Source organism: Dipodomys ordii, unplaced genomic scaffold, assembly GCF_000151885.1.
Source record: "Dipodomys ordii isolate 6190 unplaced genomic scaffold, Dord_2.0 Scaffold161, whole genome shotgun sequence".
Classification (NCBI taxonomy): Eukaryota; Metazoa; Chordata; class Mammalia; order Rodentia; family Heteromyidae; genus Dipodomys; species Dipodomys ordii.
The window spans coordinates 3,332,163-3,339,085 of NW_012267377.1; positions in this window are offsets into that span (position 1 = coordinate 3,332,163).

Sequence of the window (6,923 nt, forward strand, 5' to 3'; positions counted from 1 at the left end):
CATGCCCTGCTTATTAATCCTGACTTGTTTTTTTTTGTTTTTTTCAAGAACAAGGAGTGTTCCTAGAAGTGAATAAGAATCACACCATGATGTCAACAAGAGTGGTCACAGAGGTATACACAATGGGAAATGTACTCATTACCTTGCTCATGTAACTGTAACCCCTCTGTACAGCATTTTTCCAATAAAAATGGTACCAAAAAACCCAGAAGAACTGGAAGAACCGTTTGCACATGCTGATTAGTTGAAGTATTTGTGCTAGACTGAAGTCCATTAGGGCAATGAGGAGTAAGCCTTTGCCTTGTCTCCAATCCGCACAGGATCCTGGGATACAGGAAGAAGGACCCAGCCTCTCTGTGACTTCCAACCATGTGTGTCCCATCTTCAGAAGTGTGGCTTCACCATTCTGTCAGAAGAATAGCTTGGGCTCCCCCTTATGTGACATTTGTGGAGGATCTTCAGGTGTCTGGATGAGGCCCAGTACCATGAACTTCCCATGGAGAATTCCATACCCACTTCCCAGCATTCACCCAGGACATTGCTCCTTCCCCCAGACTCTGACAGCAGTGGCCAAATCCTCAATGATGATGATTAGATCCAAATCCTCAATAATGATGATGATCAGAAGCTGGATCCCAATTCTCTGTGGTTTCATCTCCCCTTTACAACACAAAGTAGAGCCTTGTCTGTGACAAAATGCTCACAGAGAGTTCCATACACATATATCATACACGAGCTATTGTTTGATTGTTTATTTAAACCACTGTGTAAAAGTCCATGAGCAGTTTTTTTTTCTTAAGTTAAGACAAACTGTTGTTATTTACTTATCATTTTACAAGATAATCATTTCTGCCACCAAATAAATGGTTGGGCATCAGGGAAATAACTAAATGTGGACATAAGAGCATTAAAGTAATGCATATTTACCAACAGCAAGTCAAAGCTCCACGAGGGCAAGAATGATGCTTCTACCCAAGACTCTGCTGCGTTTTCACCACTGAGGGCCAGGACTTGGCATGCAGTTAGTGATCGATGAATAGTTTTCAGGGGAACAGGGAAAGAGCTGGGGCCTCATCCTGAATTTTGAGAGCTCAAGTCCTCCTTCCATCCCTACAACACATTAATGGTTGGGAATGAACAGACTTGGAGAAGTCTGCAATACATTTTGGGGCTGTAACCAGAGAAACAATGCAACTATTACAACTCTCTAAATCCTAGTAAAGTGTATTCAGGCAAGGCCTCAATCAATAACCCTCGACTTGAAGAGGAAACAAGGAATCGTTGGCCAAAAGGGTAAATTATCTTGCTTGAATGATTTGATTTCCTCGAAATACAAGGTCACATATGGCCAATTTAATTCTTTCTACTCATAAAGAAGTCCAGATCAAAATAACTAAATTGAACCCAAAATTCACGGTTCTCTTCCCTGGAGGCCTTGACTGAGAAGCTCGGAGACATCAATGAGCAATGGTTTTTATGTCAAGCTCCAGTCTTGGCATAATGGGGTCCCTCAGTTAGTTTTAAGACCTTTTCATTTGTGATATAACAGCTCTGTTGTTGGCAGTATTCAATGACATCAGAGTCGTAAAACTCAGCAACAGCAAGAAGATTGTTTTGGTGTTGAAGTGGGAATTCTGCTGTAGCCAACACCATGTAGCTGACAGCACACCATCCTGTGTTCTTTGTTCAAGCTTTAGTGTTTGGGCTGGGCTGACCGCATCCAGTGATAGCCTGTCAGTAATGTACAGGACTGGTCATTGCTGCTTCTAACTGAGAAATACACTTAGCCTCTGATATTTTGCCTCCCACATTTTCCTCGCCTCTGGTCAGTAATACAAGAAGCTACATCTATCTAGGAGAATTTCAATGAGTATCTGAAGAGAGAAAACAAGAAACTTTACCACCAGACATTTGTCCCTTTATGTAGGGAGGCTGTTTCTACCTTCCTGAGACTTAATGACATCTAGCTTCTCCAGGAAATGATTCTTTAGCTCTTTATTGGTATCCCCCAGCTGGATCCTTCTCTGGTGGATGGCTCTATCATTACCCCACCAGCCTCAACCCAACCATAGCCCAAATCCACACATCCTATGTTCCTCAGGGGCTGGATAATTTCGGCCATCTGCCGGCATGGAAAGCACAAGCAAGGCCAGCAAGAGTCCACCAGAGAAGAAAGAGACTGAAGAAATGAAAATAGTTCAGCCAAATACTATTAGTAATCACCAGCACCAGGGTAGGAATAAATACAATGTAATTGAGCCATCATAGAGAGACAATGCTGCTACAAAAATCTGCAAAAAAAGATCCTGATGCTGGTGCTTCACACCTGTAATCTTAGCTACTCAAGAGGCTGAGCTCTGAGGATCATGGTTCCAAACCAGCCCGGGAAGGAAAGTCCATGAGACTCTTATCTCCAATAAGACACCAGAGAACCAGATGTGGCACTATGGCTCAAAGTGGTAGAGTATTAGCCTTGAGTAGAAAAGCTCAGAAACAGTGGCCAGGCCCTGAGTTCGAAGACCTACGACCCATTTTTAAAAATTGCAGAAAAGAACTAAAAGAAACAGACATGGGAATGGAATTAATGTTTGTGTGTGGCAGAGAGAAGGGGGAATGGACAAAGAGAACAGCTCACCTTACCAATAGTCTACAAGGAATGGGGGCTTTGCAGGCAGGTGCTTTGGGCCTGTTGCCATCTGAATTCACTAATCCAGCCATTTTCTAGACTTTGACTCCATTTTTCTACTGTCTCTCCAACATCTTGGAAAATTAAAAACAATCAATATCCCCAGGATTTTATTCTCTTGCAGGAAGTTCTTAAGCGGAAAGCATGTGTTTCCAGAGCAGTGGAAAGAGTTCAAATTTCTTATGCTTGGGAAAGAATTTCCCCATTATTAAACAAGGTTCCTAGACCCTATCCTGAGAATATGCTGTTCATTCTCCACCAAACTCAGTCCACTTCCCACTTCTTCAATTGAAGTAGATCAGAAGTCTCTTTCCTCAATTTCTTTTTGTGGTTGTATTTTTTTTTCCAACATTAGAACTTGAACTCAGGGCTCCCAAACTCTTGGGTACCATTTTGCTCATGATTAGCACTCTATTACTTGAACTACATCTCTACTTCCAGCTTTTTGCCGCTTCATTGGAGATATGACTCTCAGAATATTTTGCCCAGGCTGGCTTCAAACCTTGATCCTCAGATCTCAGCTTCTCAAGTAGGGCTATGGGTCTAAGGCATTGGCAGCTAACTAATTTTAGTGATTTTTTTAACTGTTCTTCCAGTGCTTCTAAATATCCTCTCAAGCCACCCACAAGCTCCCTCATTTGCCTGCGCCCGCATAGAACAAAGCTGACTGTGGCAGCAAGATGGGCCTCAGGGCTTCCCTCCAGGACATCCCCCAAGGGAGCTGATCTCATCAGACTTCTTGAAAAGTCTTAATGACAGCTTCTCTGAACAGGAACAATCCTCCCACTCCTTCTGACTAGCCCTTAATTACTACCTGTGCCTCTGCTCCAAGTCCCACAGAGAAAGTCTTTCATTGTCAGCTTTATTCAGTGAGGGTTTCCCAGAGCAGCATTTGCAGAGAGAGCACTCCTTCTGAGGGATATTAATAGGAATATTTCTCTCTCTCTCTCTCTCACTCACACACATACACACCATACACCTACACACACTGAATGTATTATAAATATACACATACATGTTAGTCACATAGATTTCATGAATCTATACATGATACATACAGAATACATAGATAATGCCCCGATACACCACACACAATATACACACATATACACAGACCCACCCCACGCACAAATCTATGCAGCTGTCACATATACAGTCCACTTGCCAGATGGGGACCACAAACCATACACTAAACATATCAATAACAGTGTAGACACATGCATGCAAACGGACACCTACCATGCATCTGAACATACTATACACAGGGCATTCACACATATGAACACTACATGGATACCACAACTCTATATACACAGCACCAGTACATGCACATTCATGTGCACATACACCAAGGATAACACTGGATACGGAACACACACAGGTGTATACCACACATACACCTGGCTCCTGTACATTGCACACAAATACTTCCCCACTCCCCAGTGCTCATTAAATGAATGATTATCCAAAAAATAATGTAGATAAATGCAAAGAATAGCAAAACAATATTTGACATCAGCTGTCATGGCCTTTAACATGCAAATTTGCATTACACGTTGTTAAAAGTAGGGCTTTAATATGCAGTGTTTCCCAGGCTATCAAACACTGGGCTGTGTCTTTGAGGTGTGCACCTACCATGATGACTATGCCCCAGAAAACTGCAAAAAGCCCTACCAGAATAATCAAGAAATGCTGCTTATGAATCTGAGACAGGAGAAATAATGCCAATTTTTTGTAATGATGCTAAAAACCTTCTCAGTACAAGCGCCAATGGACCATGTCTATAATACTGGCTACACAGGAGGCTGAGAATGAGGATTGTGGTTTGAGGTCAGCCTAGGGAGAACAGTCCAAGAGACTCTGTCGCCAGAGAAGGAAGTTGGACATAAAGGTATTAACCTGTGATTCCAGTGAAGACAGGAAGCTGGACATGCCCAGGCAAGAAGTGAGATTCTATCCTAAAAATAACCAATAAAAGCCAGAGTTGAAGGCTTGGCTCAGAACTAGAGGATCAACCTAATGAGTGAGAGGCCTCAGTTCAAGTCTCAATACTGCAAGGCAAAAAATAGTCCAAAAGCATTGAGATGTTAGGTCGTGGGTTGTCCAACTATAGCCTACCAGGTAAATCAGACCTGTGGCTGGTTTTTACCTTTTATATTTGTAAAGAGTTATGAAAAAGAAATGAAACAAATGAGAAAATGCACTTGTGGCAGAGACCATATGTAGTTCACAAAACCCTTCATGGAAAATGTTTATACAGCTGTTAGCCACATGTGTTATATAAATTTAAATTAATTGAATATTAAGACAAAAGAACAATCTAGTTCCTTGGTCACATCAGCCATATTTGGGCTGAACAGTCTAGCCAATGGCTGCCATATTGGAAAATGCAGGTACAGGCTTTCCTAACACAACAGAAAGTTTGACAACAGATGCCAGGCTAGATTAAACGTCCTGTGAATGTTAGGGGAGCATTTTTGTGGTTGTTCTATGTTGTGGCTGTGTTGAAGGAAACTGATTACCACAATGTGAGCAATGGTAATTTTGCAAGACAGTATTGTGACAGGTTTCAAATGGAGTTCCAGGTGAGGGTAAGTTAGACTCCAGAAACTAAATCTGAGGCTGACCCTACCATGCTGCCAAACCCACACTGGAGCTACCATTGGCACTATGTCCAATTTGGAGTTATTTTAGCTTACTTTCTACCTCCTTCAAATTGTGGGCAGGAAACAAATAGCAAGGTAAGAGATGTAAGGCTGACTTATAAATAATGACATTAAAGCCAGGTGCTAGTGGCTCACACTTGTAATCCTAGCTACTAAGGAGCCTAAGTGCTGAGGACCATGGTTCAAAGCCAACCTGGGCAGGAAAGCCAATGAGACTCTTATCTCCAAATAACTACCAGAAAACCAGAAGTGGAACTTTGGCTCTAACTGGCAGAGTAGTAGCCTTGAGCACTAGCCCTGAGTTCAAGTCCTATGATTGAAAACAATAAATAAATATATAAATAAATAAGTAAATAATCACATTATATAAGACAAATGGTGCAGACAAACTCAATACAAGACACTCAACCAAATAGTATACTTATTAAATAGAAAAATAAAATTCAAGTACCAAAATATACTATATGCTGATAACACTAGTGAAAGAGTGTAAATTTCCTACATTAGCTTCAAAGTAAATCTTAGAGCAAACAGCATTGCCATAGATAAAGAAGATGGTGGTCTGCAGTAAAGTGTGGGGGGAACATATAACAAGAAGATACAACACTTTTGTGTTATAATGAAGAATCCCAAATACATGCAGCAAATGCTTGTAGAACTTGAAGGAAAAACATCCATGGTTAGACTCAGAGATTTCAATACCCTTCCCTCTAAACAAAACAAAACAAACAAAAATGAGTAGACAGACTTGAATATGGTTTGCAAAACAATAGGATCATTTCACTGTCACAGAATTCTTTTGCAGAGCATACAGATTGACCATATGCAATTGGAGACTTATAGCTAAAAGATATAAAGACCTAGGAAAAATCAACAATGAGAGCCCAGTGCTAGTGGCTCACACCTGTAATCCTAGTTACTCAAGAGGCTGGAATCTGGAGGACTATCGTTCAAAACTGGGAACAAAAGTCTGCAAGACTCTATCTCCAAAATAACCAGCAAAAAGCTGGGCTGGAGGTTTGGCTTAAGTGGTAGAACACCAACTTCGCAAGCAAGTGTGCTAGGCTCTAGTACAATATACACACAAGAAAAAGAAAAATTTTTAAATACCCACTAAATTTAAGATGAAAATTATTTCTACAACTTCAAGAAATAGTATTGTCTAAAAGGTTCTTTTTTTTTAAAAAACAAGAAGTTTATTTAAACAACAAGACGCTTGACTTGAAGGGAAAACTATCTAGGATTCTTTTATTTTTAAAGAGTAATTTACCCCTACTTAAAGACAGATTGCCTACATGTAACAGCTATGTACAAAAAAGTTATAAAATTATCCTTGGTTTTACAATGATAAATGAAAACATTAAAATTCTCCAATTAAACAAGGTATGCAAGGATTTTTTTTGTTAAAACAGTGAGAGCAAAATAACTTACTGAAATATAAAGATAAAAGCTGAATGAGCATGCCACGAATGGATAAGGGGGATATTTTCACAGGACCAGTATTTTTCCCCATCCCATCTCCATTTGATGTCAATCAAAATATACCATTGGCCATTTAGTTTAAAAGAAAA